This window comes from Onychomys torridus, chromosome 22 (genome assembly GCF_903995425.1).
Source record: "Onychomys torridus chromosome 22, mOncTor1.1, whole genome shotgun sequence".
NCBI lineage: Eukaryota > Metazoa > Chordata > Mammalia > Rodentia > Cricetidae > Onychomys > Onychomys torridus.
Window position 1 is genome coordinate 590,752 of NC_050464.1, and position 19,672 is coordinate 610,423.

Sequence of the window (19,672 nt, forward strand, 5' to 3'; positions counted from 1 at the left end):
TTTGAGGGGCTAGGTGGAGTAAAATAAAACATGAAGCAAATAAATCACTAGTTCAGAGACATACCAGAAACCCCAGCATAAAGTGGTTTTTCTGCTTAGGAGACAAGAATACCAAAATGGAGACATGATCATACTTTATTTATTTATTTATTCATTTATTTATCTATCTATCTATCTAGCTATCTATCTATCTATCTATCTATTGCAAACATGTAGGCTTCAACTGCCTTGCAAGCTGAAATACTGCAAAAGACTGTTTCTCTTCTCTGATGTGAAGAAAATGTTACAACCACAGCCAATGAAAAGACTCAGTAAATTTTGCTTATTGACTTTGGTCATGGTGCTGAGATTGTTTCCAACAGGCAAACTGAGGCCGGCAGGGGACAGAGAGATGGCTCAACTGTGAAACTGCTTGCTTCACAAGTTCAAGGACCTGAGTTTGCATGCCCAAACACCCTACAGAAATGTCTAGTGGGCATGATGGCCTACCTGTAATTCCAGCCGAGGGCAAGGTGGATAGCAAGACTATGCATGTCTGGGAGCTCTGGGATTCATTGAGAAGTCCTGCCTCAATGGATAAGGTGGGAGACCAATGGAGGACGACATCCTGAGAGTATCCTCATGCATACATACATATCATGCAATACACTCATGAAACTGGAAAACGGGATCAACAATCTGATCATCTTTTTCTCCATCATCTCCACCTCTTTATCCCCTCTCCTCAGACCTGTTCTCCAGTGTGCACCTAGGACCACAGCGACCTGCCTCTACAGCCAATGGAACAGAAGGATTTTTCTTGATTCTTGTATACCCAAGCACAATGTCATCCTCACAAGTTCTCAGTTCATCAGTCACAGACCTTCACTCTCCATAGGAATGCATTTCTATCCACAGCGGCAAGCTCATGGCATCAAGGTGGGAAGTAATGTAACTGAGAGGTGCTCAGAGACATCAAGGCAGCACACCCCTGCCCTCAAGGGCAATATGGAACTGGAGAACCAGGACCAAGTTCAAAATAAGTTGTTTAATTTGCTAGGTGTCAATAAATGACAGTGAGAAGTTAAGAGACAAGAGAAATTGCCCTGTTTTGAGTGTTTCAGTAGAGACAACAAGTAGCCAGTCAATTAATTTGGCAGTAGTATACAGAATTAGCTGAAAGATGCCAGAATCTAAAGGATCCCCCAGAAAGAAGCCATAGAAACTGGGCAATGAATTAAGAAAGCCCCGTGCCTAGCATGGTGAAAATACAAAGGTAAGGATGGAAGAGACCCAGGGGAATGTCTCCTGAATATGGGAGTCTGGAGAGGACAGAAGACTGAGCACTGCTTAACTGGAGGGAAAAAAGATAGACCCATAACTAACATAAAGTATGGTTGATTTGGAAAAAGATGAATTCAGCATTAAGTAGGGTGTCAAGTGTTTGTCAAGGACACCCATTGAGATATACAATCAAAGCTCAAGGTACAGACTGAAGAAGTGGACAAGGAATTTTGACTCTAAGATACAGGATGAAATGAGTGTGGTAAATGAGAAACAACCAAAAGCTGAATGCTGGTCTATGTCTCCATCTGAGGAGATGGATGAGGTGAGAGGTGGTGAGCTGTCTTCTTTCCCATCAACTTGACCCATCAAGTCATCTGGGAAGAGAGACTCTCAGTGGAGAAAATGCCTCCATAAGATTGGCCTGTGGTCAAGCCAGTGGGGCATTTTCTTAATTAATGATTGATATGAGAGGCCCCAGCCCACTGTGAGTGGTATCACCCATGGGCTGGTGGTCCTGGGTTCTATAAGAAAGCAGGCTGAGGGGGTGGGGATTTAGCTCAGTGGTAGAATGCTTGCCTAGCAAGCGCAAGGCCCTGGGTTCGATCCTCAGCTCCACATTAAAAAAAAGAAAGAAAAAGAAAAAGAAAGCAGCTGAGCAAGCCGTGAGGAGCAAGCCAGTCAGCAGCACCCCTCCATGGCCTCTGCGTCAGCTCCTGCCTCCAGTCCCTGCCCTGCCTGAGTTCCTGCCCTGACTTCCCTCAGTGATGTGACCTGAGAGTTGTAAGTGGAAATAAACCAACAGCTTCCTCCCAAGGTTCTTTTGGACTTGGTGTTTAATCATGACAATAGAAACCCTGACTTGGACAGATGAGAAACATCTGTCCAACAAACAAACAAATAGACAAATGAATAAAAGAACAAATAAATGAATAAATAATGAATGGATAGATAGATAAATAGATATATAAACAAACAAGTAAATAGATAGATAGATAGATAGATGATAGATAAATAAATGAATGAGTGAGTGAATAAATAAATAAATAAACAAACAAACAAACTCAGAGAAGGACCAGGAATCCCAGAATGAAGGGTTTTTCCAGCTTAGGGGATAACAATGGGGAAAACAAACAAACAGGATTACACTTGTTGAGAAAGTGCAGTTGGTCTAGAGATTACCTCATTTGGTGACTTTGGGGACAGATTTTTATATCAGTTGTGGTGGAATGAAGCCAGGTCAAATTGCAAGGTGTTAATGAGAATCTACAGGAGGCAAGAAAATCCTGTCCACAGAACACGGCCTTCTGAGAGGTTGGAAGTGGAAGAAAGAGCAAATATGTCACTTGGGGAGCTACAGAACGCAGAAAAACATTCTGGATGATAAACTTGCTATATATTTGTGTGCAGATAAAGGAGGGCGAAGGAGAAGAAGATCTGAGGCTTTCAGGAGACTCACAAAACAAAATAGCATGGCAACACCAGTTGTGGCCCAGAGTAGCTCACTGTGGTCTCTTAAAGCCCCTTGGAAATAACAAAAAGACCAGAAACCCCCGACGTGCACAGCTGGAATGCACGGCGGAGGGTAATGAGCACATTGGGCGGTGAACAAAATGCTGAGATGAGAACACCAGAGAAGAGCTTAGAGAAAGTTCAAGACAGCTGTAAATGGCTTCTCAGGAGGGTGACGCCGCAGGGTTTTCTGGAGCAAAAACAGATTTCAGGAGTCATTAGAAAAATCTCAGGAAAAAAATATGAAAGAAAAAAGTATAAAATCAGAGAGCTGGTGACCTTTATTAAGCCTTTCAACACTATTTGACATTTCAGCTTGTGTTAAGGGACATACACAAATGTCAATAGGTCTTGGTCCAAAGTGCAGAAGGATCCTCCTAGAAGGAGAAGAGAAGAGTCAGTGAGTCTGAAAAAAGAAGCTGACGTGGCTAATTTTCTTCATAGTTTGTGAAGTTGACTGAAGAATCACTGAGCAGCAAGACCCAGGCTTCAGTGCCTCATTTTAAAAGCATCAGTTAGGAGCTGGAGAGATGGCTCACATGGCAGCTCACAACCATCTGTAACTCCAATTCCAGAGGCTCCAACACCCTCTTCTGGCCTCCACAAGCACCGCATGCACATGGTATACATACACACATACAGACAAACACTCGTCCATGTAAAATAAAAACAAATCTTAAAAATATTAAAATTATCTGTCTGTATAAACCAATTTACCTCAACTCCCTTACTCAGCTGTTTCAGGTCCTCTATATGTTCTGTTTAAAATCCACTATTTTAGCTGGGCAGTGGTGGGGCACGCCTGTAATCCCAGCACTCGGGAGGCAGAGGCAGGCGGATCTCTGTGAGTTTCGGGCCAGCCTGGTCTTCAAAGAGAGTTCCAGGACAGCCTCCAAAGCTACAGAGAAACCCTGTCTCGAAAAACAAACAAACAAACAAACAAATAAATAAATAAAATAAAAAATAAAATCCACTATTTTGTAGCCTCAGTAAGATAATAATATAGCCATGTTTCTTGTGTGATTGAACAACAGAACAACAGATTTGCTGTTTCCTCAAATATAATTGGTGCCTTGATGACTAGGATTAAGGCCAATACTTCATAATTTGGACATTCTAATGAACATCCAGGTCATAGGTTTCTTTCTTTGCGCTACCAGCTCACCAAAAAAAAAAAAAAAAAAAAAAAAAAAAAGACAGAGACACTTATTATTAATTATAAAAGCTTAGCCTATAGCTTAAGCTTGTCCCACTAACTCTTCTTTTTTGTTTTGTTTTGTTTTGTTTTTTCAAGACAGGTTTTCTCTGTGTAGTTTTGGTGCCTCTCCTGGATCTTGCTCTATACACCAGGCTGGCCTCAAACTCACAGAGATCCGCCTGGCTCTGCCTCCTGAGTGCTGGGATTAAAGGCGTGCACCACCACTGCCCAGCTCCCACTAGTTCTTATAACTTAAATTAACCCATTTCTATTCATCTATGTGTTGGCATGTGACTTGTGGCTTTTACCTCTCCTCCTGCATGCATTGTTCCCTTTCCATCCAGCTGGCGACTCTCCTTTTTTTCTTTCCCAAGTCCTCTCTGCCCCCAGAAGTCCTGCCTGACTTCTTCCTACCTAGCTATTGGCCATTCAGCTATTTATTAAACCAATCACAGTGACACGTGTAGGCAAACTTTTCTGTCTAGACTGCTGACCAGCTCTGTCCCATTAGCCACTCCCCAAATAACAACACAGAGCCCTAATTTTAATTATAAATACTTGGCCGATAGCTTAGGCTTGTTCTTTTAGCTAGCTCATATAACTTAAAATAACCCGTTTCTATTCATCTATGGGCTTCCCTGCGGCTCAGTTACCTGATGTGTGTACTTCCCATCCTGCTCACTCTTCATCTCATGGCATCTCCTCTGACTCTGCACCTTTTCTCCCCCAACATTCTCTCTGCCCTGAAAATCCTGCCTAGCCATCAGCCAATCAGCTTTTTATTAACAATGAGAACAACATGTCTTCACAGTGTACAGAGGATTATTCCACAGCAGACACATCTTCACACAGTGTAAAGGAATGTTCTGCAATATCACCTGCAACTCATCCATCAGGCCAATCCTCATAATTATCACCCTGTGCCTGCCATACTTTTGAAACTGGTACCCTGGGTCATCAGGGCATTGGCTGGAACAGAAAGTGAATTAACTATTTGGAGTGTGTTTGCTTGGCAGACGTAGTATGTTTGTATGGCCTTAGTCTTACATATGTAGCTTCGGGGTTCCAGTTCGGTTGTCTCACCTTTGTTTTTGTCCTTGTCACCTCACCATGACCCTCATTTAGCTCTCTCCTGACATTCTTCTGAGAGCCAGCTCCTCCTTGATCTCACCTGAGAGAGTGAACCGTGTATTTAAACTACTGCGTCTGCCCCACATCTTGCCTGGAACATTTCAAGCCTCCATTAAAGCCAACGAGTTTAACTGGCAAGCCCACACAGAAGTTACAGGAGAACATCACATGGGTACAAAGATCCAAAACATCCAACATGACGAGCAAGAGATGACAGAAGTTGTACAAAAGAGTCTGGGAGGGTTGGGGATTTAGCTCAGTGGTAGAGCATTTGCCTAGCAAGCACATGGCCCTGGGTTCGATCCTCAGCTCAAAAAAAAAAAGTCTGGTTAGAAATCTTTAGCTGGGCAGCGTTGGTGGTGCACACCTTTAATCCTAGAACTTGGGAGGCAGAGCCAGGTGGATCTCTGTGAGTTCGAGGCCAGCCTGGGCTACAGAGTGAGTTCCAGGAAAGGCGCAAAGCTACTTAGAGAAACCTTGTGGGGGGAGTCTGGGAAATTGTAGAAAGGAAACTGTATTTATTCCTGGAATAGAAACAGTGAAAAAATACAATGTTGAAAACAGCTCTGGAGAGACAAGAAGTAATCTAGTGTGTGAGAAAATGTGGGAAGGGGATGCTTTTTTAAAAAAGGAAAATGAGCAGGGCAGTGGTGGCACACGAAATGTCAAAAAAAAATTAAATAAAAAGAAAATGGTTGTTTATTAAGAAAAAACTAAACAAGGCAAAACTGGATTCCAAATTCACATGCCAATAAAGCATCTCTAATAGACTAGAGAAGCAAAAATTTAAATGCAACAAAGTAACAGGCAAAGAGTGGCATGCTTTTATAATCTTGTGGTTACAGAAGGTCTTTCTGAGCATCAGAAACAGCCTGGAAAACCTAATTATAATTCAAGTGAGTGATATTAAAGGCGCTGCTAAGAGAGCTGGATACAGGACAGGACAGAACGGGCGGCAGTTATTTGGAAAAGGTTAACATCCACAACCATAACTAGTTCTGCTAAATAAACAAACTCATTGTGTAGCTCATCAAAAGACACTGACAGGCAAGACACACGGGGGGGGGGGGGGGGGGGGGGGGGGAGAAGGAAACAAACCTATCAATACAGCAAAACGGACCTACTAAGATCATAGAAATTTTTAGAAAGATGCCATGATTCATCCCAAGATAAAACCTTAGAAAGCACAAAGGCAGAGTCAAGGGAGACCCCGAGGCGATGGACCAGGTAAAATTTATCAGGGGAAGAAGCCAAATAAGGTTCGCTCACAAAACAGAGTAGGACCAACTACAAACCATGCTCCTCCACTGCTCCAACCACCCAAGAGAGAGCTGAACCCTCTCCTCAATTCTTATGTGGTCAGGTTTGCAGATGAGACCACGCCCTAGGCCTTGTCACCCCAATACCATTGGCTGAATGGATCAAATTCTCACAATAATGGAACCAAGAAAGGATGGACATGTACTGCTAGATACAGGAAAACACAAACACATGTGAAAGCTGCAATTCTAAATCCAACCACGTTAGAGGAGAGTAATTTGCCCTTATTTAGAAAAGTTCACATGTTCTTGCCTTATGATCCAGAAGCATTTCTTTCTGTAAGGACGGACGTACCCCACGGCAATTGCAGCAGCCCATGAATAAAGATGTGTGCGCACAAATGTCCTGCCTGTGACAAAACCAAGAAGCCCCATTGTCCACCAGTAATGAAAATTACATCAATAATGTACAAACTTAGATTTTTTTTTTGGGGGGGGGGGGGGTTCAAGACAGGGTTTCTCTGTGTAGCTTTGTGCCTTTCCTGGATCTGGTTCAGTAGCCCAGGCTGGCCTTGAACTCACAAAGATGCCTCTGCCTCCCGAGTGCTGGGATTAAATGCATGCACCACCACCACCCGGCTCAAACTTAGATTTTTAACAGTCCCCCTGGTGTAAGATAGGCATGCTTACCTCTGAGGCATGGAAATGGAGGTGATTTTTTTTCCTTTTTCCTATTGTTTTTACTTTATGAATTATTCTGATTTTTTTTTTTTTTTTTTGAGCTGAGGATTGAACCCAGGGCCTTGCGCTTGTTAGGCAAGCACTCTACCACTGAGCTAAATCCCCAACCCCTTATTCTGATTTTTTACACCTCAAGAGAAAAACAAAACAAGAAAAGCAGATGGGGGAGGGATTCACTGCTCTAAGTGCCGGGAGGTACAGACACCAGCAGAAATCAATGCTGTACAGGAGTGTAGTCAGTAGCTCATTTCCTTTTTTCTTTACTAACTACATTTTCAGAAAGAAGATGTGGGATGAGAGAGAGAGAGAGAGAGAGAGAGAGAACCAAACCAGGATCTCAAACACATTCTGCATTCCTTTTAATTTCTGTAGGTTTTATTTTCTGCATATGTATGTTCATCAGCAGCATGCCTGGTGCCTGTAGAGGCCAGAAGAGGGCACCAGATTCCCTGGAACTGGAGTTACAGATAGTTGTGAGCTGTCATGTGGTGCTGGGAACCAAACCCAGGTCCTCTGTGAGAGCAGCAAGTGTTCCTGACAGCTGAGCCCCCTCTCCAGCTTTCACCTTCCTTTTTTAAGAGATTTAAAATCATTTTTAAGTGTGTGGGGGACGTGGAGTTGGGGGGGGGGGGTTCACATGAGTACAGGAGCCCACAGAAGCCAGAGGTATTGGATTCCCTGGATCTGGAACTACAGCCCTATGTGGGTACTGGAAACCTCTGTAAGAACAGTATGTGTACGGGCTGGAGAGATAGCTCAGAGGTTAAGAGCACTGACTGCTCTTCCAGAGGTCCTGAGTTCAATTCCCAGCAATCACATGGTGGCTCACAACCATCTGTAATGAGATCTGGTGCCCTCTTCTGACCTGTAGTCATACATGCTGTATACTAAATAAATAAATAAATCTTTAAAAAGAAAAAAAAAAAAAAAAAAAGAGCAGTATGTGCTCTAAACCTCTGAGCCATCCAATCCCATGAATCTACATTTGTTTGTTTGTTTGTTTGGTTTGGTTTTTGATTTTGGGTTTTTATTTCTCTTTGTAGTCCTGGAACTCCTTTTGTAGACCAGGCTGGCCTAGAACTTAGAGATCCACCTGCCTCTGCCTCTCAAGTGCTGGGATTAAAGGTAGCATTACCACTGCCCAGTTTAGTAATCCACATTCTTTGTTTATCTGTTTGGTTGTTTGTTTGTTTGTTTTTGAGACAGGGATTCTCTGTGCAGTTTTGGAGCCTGTCCTGGAACTCACTCTGTAGCCCAGGCTGGCCTCGAACTCACAGAGATCTGCCTGGCTCTGCCTCCGGATTGCTGGGATTAAAGGCGAGTGTCACTATCACTCAGCAGGAATCTACATTTTTATATAAAAACAATGTGGAAGAAACAAAAAGAAGGAAGAGTTAGAGAGCTGACAATAGTCAGAGCCAAGGCAGGACAGGAGAGAGAGACAGACAGAGAGACGGGACAGAACACAGAGAGAGTAGATCTCCTGGGGAACACTAACATCAGAGCATATCCGGTCCCCTGGCAGCTCACGAGTGGGCGTGGCTTCCCTCTGGAAGCGCTCCCATTGTTCTTTGAGCCGCCAAACATCTGTTAATAGGTCCCTTCCAGCTTTAGGGCAGAGTATGTTCTATCAGCTTGCTGTATCCCAACTAGTTACCCCAGTCTGTTCAGAAGCAGAAAGTCTCACCCAGAAAGAGGACGAGGAGTCACATGCTCTAAACCCTCACCCATGTGGGAGTCTTCTCTGACTCCCACAGCCTGAATGTGCCCTACAACAGCAAAGACAGTTGTCGTTCAGTGTCACCGTGTCTGTAGAACACACTGAGCCTTAGCCCAGAGTTTTCTGTATCTCAGTTGAAGAATTGCCTCCATGTTATTGACCTATGGGTATGTCTGTGAGGCATTGTCTTGATAATTGATGTGACAGGGTGTAGTGGGCAGCCATTCCAGCCTTGGCCTGGAAGTTCCAACCTCCATTGAGGCTTCGGTAATGGTCATGCCTACAAGGTGGGGCTGAGAGAGGAAGCTGAAGACCCAGGATGCAAATGAGAAGGATCTCTTCGTGCCTGGACCCTGGACGCTGGAGGTAGACCCGAGCAGAGTTCTCCAGAGAACACCGCCGGACTGCGCCATACCTTTCCCAGACCCTGCAACCTATCCCTTCATTTGTAAGTTACCCCACAAAATAAACCTCCCTTTTAACTACATGGAGTGGCCTTAATAATTTCACCAATAACAGGGCCCAACCCACCATGGGGGTGGTGGTGTCATGGCTAGGCAAGCAGTCCTGGGCTGTGTAAGAGAAAGTAGCTGAATATGAGCCAGGGAACCAGCCAGGAAGCAGCCTCCCCCATGGTCTCTAAGTGCCTGTCTTGGTGTCCCTCAATGATGGACTGGGATTTGTAAGAAGCCAGAGCCAATCTTACTCCGCAAAATGTCCAATGACATTGGGATAGTAAAGAACGAGGGACACTCCCCTGTAAGGGTAGTGGGGATGGCAGTGTGACTCAGCTTATGGTCACACTTCTTATAAAACCCAATTCTGCTTCTTCCAGCATCTCAACACTGGAGTAGCACCTCAGAGGAAAGTGCTCCCCTGGCCTGGGGATGGTCTCAGACAATATCAACTGTAAGTCTCCAGGGTGCAATACTAAGGTGCGGACTGTGAAGTGTAAAGACTGGCTAACCTGAAAAGCAGATATGGACAAGAAAGTGTGAAGTATTATTCACACAGTCTACAGTGAGCTGGTAAAGCCCCTTGAAGGGAGCTCACCACAATGACCCAGAGAGGCTAACCTTGGGCTCTGCCCCAGTCTAGGGTAGGTAAGTCCATGGCCAGAGTCCTAAGGGAACATTGGTATGCCAAAACACTAGGACAGCCTGACCTGAGCTGGAAAACATTTACAACAAGCGGGCGAACACCAGGAATGTATTGAACATTCTATAGTGTAGTGATAGTCGGCAAATTGATGACCATGCCCTCATCTTGTGCCTGCCCAGTTATAACCTGGACTTCCCATGTCACCCTGGGAAAACAAGGGTGACTTCATTTTCTGCTGCTATAACAAAATAATTTATGGAGAAATTTCTTACAGTCCATGTGTGTACGTGCACATGCATGCATCAAAGTCTGAAGCTGAGAAGCCACATTGGATGAGCGACATCTTACAGGTGGGGATTCTGCAGAGTCCCAGTGACAGGCCATAGAGAGACAGGACAAGAATGCCAGAAAGGTCTTGTTATAAACCACTCCTGAGGTAACTCCACTAATCTCCTCACCCCTGGATGGATCCATCACAACTGAGTCACCTCTCGTCCCAGATCCAAATATTATATTAGCATAATATTATTTATAGGGTCATGTTTCCATCTTGAATTCTGGGAGGCAAGCATTCATGACAGCCAAGACAAAAAGGTACCACAGTGATTGCACATGGCAGTCCTTCCTTCCACTGGTTTGTAGAATAAAACCAGAGTAAAGAGAACAAGCAAGTTGACTAAAGAATTGAGTCTATAATTTAAAAAAAAAAAACAAGCAATTTAAATTACACTCAGTAATTATTAAAAGTTCTCACAAATTTATATATTGAGCTAGTTAATTGGCAGAATTCTGAAGATTCAGACCCATGGATTTGTCGCCATGGTTCCACAGTGAGATACCAGACTGACCATAGAGACTTTTAATTAATTTTGCCTATCCTGTATTAAAACTGGTGATGTGGAAAATCTCTGTTTGGCTTGGGTTTTTCTCCCAGATGTTTGTAATTGTGTGGTTATGACCTCTGTGTTTGACAACTTAATTTTTAAAGGAACTATCCAGCATGTCCATTGTCAAGCATGACATTGACTATATAACAATACTTTCCCCACTAATGCAAATTCAGATATGTGTGTATAAAATTTGATATATGTGCATACCAGATGTAATGTAGATTTTCTAGTCTCTGATACAGACATCACTTGAAATCAAACTGTCAAATTAATAGCTTTGAAGGTTTCCTCAAATATTTAAATGAGTATAGGAGACAAAGAATACATATAAAAAAGCCACTAATTGATCTTTATAAATATTTAGCAGATGAACTAAGAGTTCAATATAAGTTGCATTCCGCATTGAAAAAGGATATGAGTGAGATCTGCCACTATTAACGAAATATTACAGACAGCTCTAAGTGCAGGCCTATCATTTACTCACACATTCATTCGCACGTAAGTATTTACAGAAACCTGCTGTGTGTCTGACAAATTAGAGAGCTGCAGGTTGTTTCTTCTCAAAGCACAGACTAGTCTCCCAAGAACAGCTTGCTGCCCTATCTCCTCCCTTGGGAGTAATTGCCTGTGGATGTCTGTGAAGCAATGGATGTCTAGATGGTCCTTCTCGCTCATCTGTATTTCAACATGTCTACGGCTGAGCTTCTTCTTGCCCTTTCAAAGCCTGCCCCAATCCTTTGTTACTCAGCTTTCTGTTACTATAATCAGCCATCTGAGAAAAATCAACATCCGCTCCAGGAGCAGAAATGTTGGCGTGTAGAGGGTGGAGTCTCCACTTAATTATGAGGCTTACTAGGGTGATTTGCCTGAGAATGTCCCACACAGGCTCGGGGATTTGGATACTCGGTTCCCAGCTGTTTGGAGGGAGTGCAGCCTTGTGGAGGATGAAGAACTATTTGAAGACCAAAAGGAAACATATAAAAACACTAACAGCACCCCCTCTGCGTGATTACAAGTCATTTCATTATTTTCTTTGTTCTTTTTATAGTTTTCAAAGTTTCTGGATTATTAGTTTTGTAATGAAGCCACATACGAAGGTAATTAAGACCATCTGTACCGTGTTTTCAAGCTAGGCTGGCCGCAACTTCTGTGCGTTCCCAGCAGAAGCCAGAGAGCGGAATCAGAGACCATAGAGCCAAGATGGTGTTGTTAGTGTTACAGAGCTGATCCTAAAGGACAGCTCCTAGACGACGCAGGAGCGGCTGGGGTTCTGTTGTTACTTTAGTCCACCAAGAGTGGAGGGCACGGAGTCAAACTGATCCTGGTTGTCTGATGAAATTCAAGATTTGCAAAGTTCATTTTAGAGGGGAAAATTGTAAACTGCACATGTGCACCAACAGTTTCGGAAATAACTGAACTCATGTGGGGAGCACCTGAGGAACCATCACAGCTGATGAAGACATCTGCCTAGTGAGAAAGTCAGCCAGAGGTAAAAAGACATCAGACCGAGTTACAGAGCACCTCCGTGGAAAGATGAATAGCGTGTGTGTGCTAATGAGAAGTTCATCCTCACTGCATTTGCTAGAAGTATTCTGCGTCAACAGGAGCCTCCTGGAGTATATAAAGCAAAGAGAAGCCAGTTTGTGCTTGGGGTAACAGCAGAGTCCATAAATATGTGGTAACTCTGAAGTTACTTTGAAATTAGAAACCGTTCATGTCTATTCAAATTAGATTCAAGTAGATTCGCTTTATGTCTTCCCTAGGAAATAAACTCCAAGAAATCAAGCCGGTGATCTGGAAAACACATCTTACATAAGAAATAGTAATAACACATCGACACTATGTGAGTCTGCCTCTCAAGGTCTAGAATGCAATGAACAGATGCATGGACATTGAGCTGTGCAGAATGGAGCTGTTCCCACGGATTGAGAAAGAACACAACTGTGTCTGAAGCAACCATATAAACAGATACTTTCAGACATGGCAAGAAAGGAATTGGTCTTTTGTACTTTATAATCTGTTAAAATCACTATCTAACTATGGAAAGTCACTTGCTGAAATAAAAATACAAAGAAATTGAAACCCACTTTGCTAAAAGTAGTTTTCTTTAGATACACAAAACTGTAATGATGATCACTCTATGCACACAGCTCTAGATGCTCCTACCCCAAGTATATTCTCTTAAGTTGTTCCTTAGAGACAAAGACCCCATTTGATTGCACTTCCCCCTTTATCACACTTTGCGTGTACTGCCTACAACACACACACACACATGCACACACACACACACACACACACACACACACACACACACACGCACATGCAGAGCTGAAGGCTTGGGGCAGCCTGGATTAAAAAGGGGAGGGAGAAGAGAGGCTGAAGAGGTAACGGCCCTGCAGGTAAGAGCAATCACTGCCTTGCAGAGGACCCGGGATTCAGTTCCCAGCACCCATAGAACAGCTCACAACCATCCACAACTCCAGTTCCAGGGGATCTGATGCCCTCTTCTGACATTTGAGGACACTGCACACACGTAGTCCACAGATACATGGAGGCAAACACCCACACACACATAAAATAAAATAAATAATTTCAAAAAACCATTGGCACCTTTTCCATCAGTGAAGGTGACTGTTAGTATTTTTTAGCAATAAAGACATTTAATTAGGGTATGTCATTTAATTAGGGTATGTCATTCTACATATAGACATGATGCTTATTCATTTAACAGACCACAGTGTAACATAAATATAGCTTTTTAAAAAGGTGCACTAGCCAGGCGGTGGTGGCACACGCCTTTAGTCCCAGCACTCAGGAGGCAGAGGCAGGTGGATCTCTGTGAGTTTGAGGCCAGCCTGGTCTACAAAGTGAGTTCCAGGAAAGGTGCAAAGCTACACAAAGAAAACCTGTCTCAAAAAAATTAGAAAAAATAAAAAATAAAATAAATAAAAATTAAAAGGTGCACTAGAAAACCTAAAACTTTGTGTACTGCCTTATCCTGATTGGACTTCATTATGAGCACCTGGAGCTGAACTTGCAAGACTCCAAGGGACTGGGTTGCCAACTAAGAAATAATGGGATAAAAGGATATGTGGAGAGGAAGTAGTGGCCTAGGGAGTGGACTGTACATACTGATCTCTGTTTCAAAGTAGCCATCTAAAGAGTAAAGATCAACCCATGTTTTAACTTTTTTTAATTTACTGCTCATTAAACCCCTGATACAAACCATTTCTGGTATGTGTAATTTTGTGTCTGTAGAATACACCTCCAGCAATGCTGATGAGGAATCAAGATTCAATGCAAATGAGAATGTGCTTTAGTTTGTTCCATACCTGGGCAGACTTGTCAGGGACCAAGATGTCAGGAACCAAACATGAACCATGGAAAAGTACTAGCTAGGCCAGAGAACAAGTTATAAGACCACTGCCCTTCCCCAGAGCAGTAACACCTGTTTACTAACCGGAGGCTCCCAAAGATAAGAAGACATTCCACAGTCAGGTGCCATGACAACCAAACGTAAAGAGCATTCCATGGTCAGGTAGCTTCGCAACAGAATAAATGGCCCCTGACCAGTGACCTTAGCCAACATCCTGCAGTTGCACGATCTGCATGTCTCCCATGTTCTGAACCCCTTCCATGTCCCTTCCCCTTCCCTCCTTCCTGCCCCCTCCCCTCCTATGCTATATAAGCCTTGCAGAGGAAAATAAAATTTGCAGCTTGATCAGAATCCTGTCTTGCTGTCGTCTCTCGTGTCCCCTGTTTCTTTCATTTGCTCCCACAGGTGGGTTGCCCCCTTTGAAACCCCACTGGCTGGGGCACCTAGTGGCTGGTGACAAAATTAGTACTCCTGGCATCAGAACCCTGGAGCTGGAGTTACAGATGGTTGTGAGCCAACACGTGGTTCTGCGAACCAAACTCAGGTCCTCTGCAAGAACAACAAGTGCTCTTGGCTACTGAGACTTCTCTCCAGTCCAGTGCTGACAGTTTTGGGTTAGTCACACAGGTCCAACTGAAACTGAACAAAATACTTTGCCGCCGCTGGGATGTAGCTCAGTGGTAGAGCACTTGCTTAGCATGCTCCATATTCATTCCCAGCCCTGCAAGAAAACAAACATGGCCACTCTCTGCTTCCTGTCTCAGCTTTAATACTAAAAGCAACAGTCCATTTTGCAGCTTATTTCATACCATGATTTCCCAAATTTTTTTTGGCCTTTTGTTCAAAAATAAAATACAGTGTTTAAATGTTATCTATGTACTGCTGTTTGATTTTGGGTTTGTTCTTGGGACGAGATCTTAGGTAGCCCAGACTGTCCCACACTCACTGCATAGCTCAGTATAATTTTAAACTCATGATCCACCTACCTCCAACTTCCAAGTGCTGATATTTCAGGATGTACCATTTAATGTTACCATTTAATGTCCTTACCCCAGGAAGGTCGCAATGTGCTTATGGAGAAAATGTACACATTCATTCAAGCATGAATTCAAGTGCTGTTTGTTGGGAGTTCAATGTTAATAATCAATAATGCAGATTCAGTAAGGTTTGTCTTAAGAGAAATACACAAACAGCAGGGTTGCCTATTGATTGATTGATACTGAGTCCAGAGGCCTCATGGGAACCTAGCCCTGGATTGCATCCAAGATTGGTGATGCTTGCTGATTTAGTGGTTTTGGTGCCTTTACAGACCAAAACTTCCTCAGAGAATAAGAATTGAGGACATTTTGCCCTGGATGAGTAATTAATATCAAGTAATTTGTGTAGTAAGCTTTCAAATTATGATGTGTATTTTGGGCCTCTAGAGAAGCCTTTAATGTGTTCAGTGGACGCCTGTTGATTGGCCACTATACCGATTGATATAGTTCTAGCCTGGGACTCAGCTCCTAGCCACTGCCACGCCCTTGGCTGTCCCTCCACAGAGCTCTAACCCATTGAGTTCCCACTCGACATTGCTGTCTTCTTTCTTAGACCATCTCCTATGCCGACTGGTTGTTAACTATATACTGGTGCTTGCTTTACCATTAAAAACTAAGAATAGGGCCTGGAGAGATGGCTCGGTGGTTAAGAGCACTGGCTGCTCTTCCAGAGGACCTAGGGTTCAATTCCCAGCACCCACATGGTAGCTCACACCTATCTGTAATTCCAGTTCAAAGCTTCTGACACCCTCACACAGACATACAAGCAAGCAAAACAACAATGAATTTAAAAAAAAAAAAAAAAAAAAGCTAAGAACAAGGAATCCTCTGAGTTCCTCCAGCCCCTGTGCACACTTCCAGGCTAACGTCGTCTCTCCCTCTGATGTGGCATTTTCCATTCTTCACTTCACTCAAGGCGATGGATGACTACTTTCTGTTCACATTTTATTCAGTCAATAAAGATTTGCTATATTGAGCATAGTCATGGCGTCTTGAAGGGTAAAAGTAGACACGTTCCTCTCCTGAAAAGCCTTAAGACTCATGGGTGAGTCAGATGTTATTCAAACAAGGTCTGGAATAAATGAATCCTCAAAAGCCGTGGTAAGTGTCAGGGAGGTGAACATGGGGTTTTGAGACCCTATGGCAAGGAGACTTGGTCTAGTTTATGGGATCTGACTGTCCTGAAGAAGGAATGTTGAGCTAAATCAATCATTCCACCAGAGTCAAGTTCAGCTGTCAATCACAATGAAACCTCCAATCAGGCAGAGGGGTTATTTAATCACTGAGTGAATATTCATCGCCCAAGTCAATGTTAGAATAAGAATTAGTGAGCAAAGGGCAGAACTATGTTAAGAAGAGGAAATGTAACTAGGGGTCCTTTGAACAGAGGGAGAGAAAGGGAAGGAGATGAGGACAGAGCCACTGACAAGACAAACCACAAGTGTGTCTCTGACCATCTCTGGGATTCGCCTCTTCATTCAGAGACACACATCAGAGCTGAGGATGGCTGGGAGTTGGCAAAACCATATTTGGTTTCAGCATAGAGTGAGGTGGAGGGCTGAGCAGATCTGGGGCCTGGGGGCAACAGAGGCACTAGCTGGAGTCCACTTCACATTGATGTCACCTGAAAGAGGAAAGTGACAGGCTGGGGACATTTACAAGATGAAATGTTGGCAAGATGGCAGACTAAGAGGGCTGAGGAGGACCACCCGGTGTCCACTTTGTGTCAATCAGATGGATGCTGGGGCAATTTTCAGGGAAAACCAAGGCCACACAGTCTGCCTCGATGAACCAGAATTGACTGGGGCCACACTAGACTCCAGGGACCCTGGAGACGGTCAGTGTAAAGAGAGCTGCAGCATGGGTTTGGAACTCAATAGAAACCTGATGCAGAGAGAGAAAGCTGGAACTCTCCATGTGGATTTTAATTGATCCCAGTACTTGACACATGGCCGGTGCTTCCTAAATATTTGAACCAATGAGCAGGAGGCAACCTGTTAGTGCTTGTAGCTTTGTGGTAGCTAGAAACCAATAAATAGATGCATCTTAGTAGCCTTCTTAAGTGTTAATCTCCCATGGGAAATAGCTCTGCAAATAATCAAGTACTGTTGGTTGTCTATGGAACGGCCAAGTTCTTTTACATTATAGTTTACCTTAATTATATTTCTTGGATTTTCACAGTTTCTAGTATTATGTGAAGTGAAAATTATTATGCCAAAGATAGAGTCTCATTTATCTCATATCATTTTACTTTGCTGTTTAAGCACTCAAAGCAAACCTTTTCCAGGAATTAACTTTCTTTTTCTCTATTCTTTAGGCACAATGTACTTTTCTGCCTCAAATTATAAAGTCTCATTTTCTTGTGTTCGTAAATCATATTTAGGCTCATATAGGATCAGAAAGCACAGATTCACACAGAAGGTCTGGAGCAACACGCCAACCCTTAGCAAATGTTTATCAAATATAATTAAACTGAAGAATCACAGGCATGGGTTCCATTACTTTGGTGGGTTTTGTTGTTGTTGTTGTTGTTGTTGTTTGTTTGCTGTTTGTTATTTTTGTGTTTTGAGGGTCTCACTAGGAAGCCCTGGCTGGCCTGGACTTCACTCTGTAGATCAGTCTGGCTGCAAACACATAGAGATCCACCTGCCTCTGCCTCCCTAGTGTAGAGATTGGAGGTGTGCGCCACCACATCTGGCTTTCCATTTGCCTTTTTATTCCTTTGTATCTCTGTACAAAGCTCCTTCTCTAATGAGCACTCTAGTGGCTTTAGACATTTCTTAGCATAAGGTCTTTTGAAGTACATGTATTTGTTTGACACAGACGTAATTTTTTAAATATGTTTTAAATTGAAATAGAATTACATCACATTATCCCTTCACCCCGCCTCCAATCCCTCCCAGTTGTCTTCCTTCTAACCCTTCCCACACTCGCCAAGTTGATAGCCTCTTTTTCTTGTTACATAACACACACACACACACACACACACACACACACACACACACACACACACACAGAGAGAGAGAGAGAGAGAGAGAGAGAGAGAGAGAGAGAGAGAGCAGACTTTTTGGTATTCTGGCTCTTACAATTTTCCTAGGAGATGGACATATTCTTAACTGATATAAATGGAGACAGAGTATGTATCTTTCTTTGCATTGCTATAAGAGAAGCTGAGTCTAGGTAATTTACATTGAGTAGGGGTTTTGAAGTTGGAAAGTCCAAGCTAACGGGCACGCAGTTGGTGAGGACCTGCTTGTTACAGCATCCCATGAGCGATGAGGAGGGATAGTGCTTGTCTACATCCGTAAGTGAGCAATTGCTTGGACATGCAGCTTCCAGCCTTTCCTACCTGCTGTCCATCCATTTATGAGGGGCGACTTCTTGTGACGCATTCTCATTGCCCACTAGGCTCCACCTCCCAGCATGGTTGTGTTGGGATTAAGATTCCAGCCCATGAATTAAAGGGGGCGCATTCACCCCACAGTACTCCTCCTGTTTCAGTGCCAGCTTGCCACCACACATACCCTGCAATCCGTACCAGCATACAATCCCCTCACGGCCTAGCGATGAGAACTTCCCCAGGAACACTCCACATAGGACAGCCAAGAAGGCCATGGAGTTAGTGTCTACACAGTTGGGCTGGGAACTGTCATTACCTCTGGACTAGCTGGGTTGTTGCCAACTTGCTAGAAGCTGGACTCGTCTGAGAAGAAAGAACATCAATTAAGGAATTGCCTCCATTAGATTGGCCTATAGGCAAGTCTGTGAGGCATTGTCTTGATCAATGATTGACAGGGGCAGTCCCAGTCCACTGTGGGAGGTGCCACCCTGGACAGGTGGTCCTGGATACTATAAGAAAGCAGGCTGGGCAAGCCATGAGGAGCAAACCAGTAAGCAGTGTTCTTCCATGGCCTCTGTGTCAGGTTCCTTCCTATCTTGAGTTCCTGCCCTGATTTCCCTCAAAGATGGATTGTCTCAGGAAAATAGAACCAATTAAACTCTCCCCTCCTCCAGTTGGTTTTGGTCAGTATTTCAGTACAGCAACAGGAAATCAAACTACTCTCTCTCCCGCCAATATGGCAGGAGAGAACCTACTCCACCCCCACCCTCGCCCACAGGAGGGCACCTACCCCACCCCCACCCTCACCCACAGGAGACTTCCTCCAGACCTTTGATAACTATCAAGCTAACCCAAGCACATTACAAATAATTTTCATTTATTTATGAGTCTCACCATCTCATGTTGGTCAGCCCCCAAGAGCTCTTTTCTGTGACAGGCCTCTCTATGGAGCATTTTTTCCTTTAGATATTTTGCTGCTGGTGCCAGAAATTCCTTTTATGTTTCAGACATTCGCCCCTTTTCAGATTTAGGCATTGCCAATATATCACCCCTTTGTGTTACCATAATCTATTAGACCCCAAATACATTCTATTAATTTTATTT